We start from the raw sequence: 1978 nt of genomic DNA on the forward strand, positions 1-1978 counted from the left end.
AATAACCTAGGGATTTCCCACTAGGTCCCACCTCCTAAACACCATAATTTGATTAAATTTCCACCCTCTTAGTACCCTAAACTCGTGACTTAAATATCTGCCTGAGTTTGCAGGCCAAATCATATTCAAATTACAGTAAATGTCATAGGGTTTAGTCATTTATTTTGCTGAATGATAGATGATTTTCTTGGTTGTAAAAAATTGTATAGAAAATGTGTAAGCATTAAAAACATATTGCCCCTTTCTCATTAGCAAGATGGTGGAGTATGACTTGACTACTTGGATTACCATCTAATCTTTCAGCTCCCATAGAGGAGATATATGATCTTTGTAAAGGAGATATATAACGGAAAAGAAATATTACAAGCAAAGTTGGATCTTCTTAGGGATACCAACATGGTAGACTTTGCTATGAATGTATACCGAAACCTTTCTTCTGGTGATATTCCTCATGCTTTGAGAGAGAAAAGGAACTATATATGTTGCACAACTGAAATAACTTTAGGCAGAAACAAACCAATTGTGAATATATTTGAGGATCCAGAAACTGCATGGCAAAAGCAGTCAACCAAGAATGGTCAGATGCTATTTGATTACCTGGCAGACAATTGTGGTAAGGCAAGGATATTTAGGTACACTCTGTTGGTATGCAAAATTCCTGTATGAATGTGGGAATTATTCAGGAGTTACAGAATAGTTTTATATTTTTAGAGTGTTGGTTCCAGCAACAGATAAAAATGCTTTAAGTTCACTCTGAAGAAAAATGAAATTTTAATGCAGACCTGGAATGCAGCCATGGGAGACCTTATGAGAGTAGAAGAGACCATAGATGGCAATTCTGTTAGTTCTCCATTCCAGTCACTTCAGAAGTGAACTTGGCTTGTTCACTGTCTCTGTTTTCTTCAACCGCCCCTAAGGTCATGATAACATTATCAATCTCTTCCTTTACCAGCCACAGTATTTTTATGCGATTCAGACAATGCCTGGACAGAATGTCTGCTGTTTGACTACAGTCGTCATAACAAACAAAGATGTTTGAAAATGCTGGTGGCGGGTCCTACAAGATCTAGTCAAAGTTATTCAACAGGCATCTTACATCTAAAAAGACCCAATTACAGAATTTGTTGAAAACTTTTGTGTTAACTTGACTCTGATGGACTCAGAAAAAGCTGAGGGAATGTGAATCAGTGCTAGTGAATGACTTCTTTTTTGTAACTTGTCTTGAGGATTTCATTGAAAATGCCAGTCTCTTCATATCTGATTTTTTTTGTATCCACCAGCATATCAGAGTTAATTGTTGACAGATAAATTGAATATGTCTTCAGAATGAAGCTGAAAGGTGCATTGTGAATTTGATTGGGAATGCAAGACTGGATGCCAAGATTGATTCTAAATTAGGTCATGTAGTTATGAGTAACAAGGCAGTCTCATCCTGTTAGTGAGTGAGTGAAAAGACCATACGCCTTTCTTTTAGAAGCCAGATGTTGGCCGTGAATATTAAGAAACAATCAGAATAGTGGGTGAGAGGCTCCTAACTGGACAACTCGAAACTCTAGCTTCTACTGAAGAACTATAAAGAAATGATGAAAAAAACTACAAAACAAAGATGATATGATTAAACCATGTCATAAGGAGTGACATACATCTTAGAAAAAAACACTGAGTATAAATTTTGGAGAATTTGAATAAAATTGACTTTGGCTTATTAAAAATAATATTTCAATACTGTGTTGAATATATCAAAATATTTCAATTATTTTGCTTTCTTCTCTGTCTCATTTAGTTTTATATATATATATACATTGGAAGAAGAAATGCTATAAAAAATAAAATTTAGCTAACTTATTTCAACTTTAAAGCATCTTGTTCTAAGTCTTCATTTTTATTTGAGTGATACAATTTCACAAATCTGGGGCCAGCATTGTGGCACAGAGAGTTAAGCTGCCACTTTCAATGCCAATATCCCATATCTGCACAC

At 35.0% G+C, this 1978-nt stretch overlaps 1 pseudogene; it reads left to right on the top strand.

The window, feature by feature from the left end:
• The first annotated feature begins 321 nt into the window (after nt 1–321).
• On the top strand, nt 322–1669 carry LOC100358607 (eukaryotic translation initiation factor 3 subunit E pseudogene; annotated as a pseudogene).
• The last annotated feature ends 309 nt before the right edge of the window (nt 1670–1978 follow it).

This window comes from Oryctolagus cuniculus, chromosome 3 (genome assembly GCF_964237555.1).
Source record: "Oryctolagus cuniculus chromosome 3, mOryCun1.1, whole genome shotgun sequence".
Classification (NCBI taxonomy): domain Eukaryota; kingdom Metazoa; phylum Chordata; class Mammalia; order Lagomorpha; family Leporidae; genus Oryctolagus; species Oryctolagus cuniculus.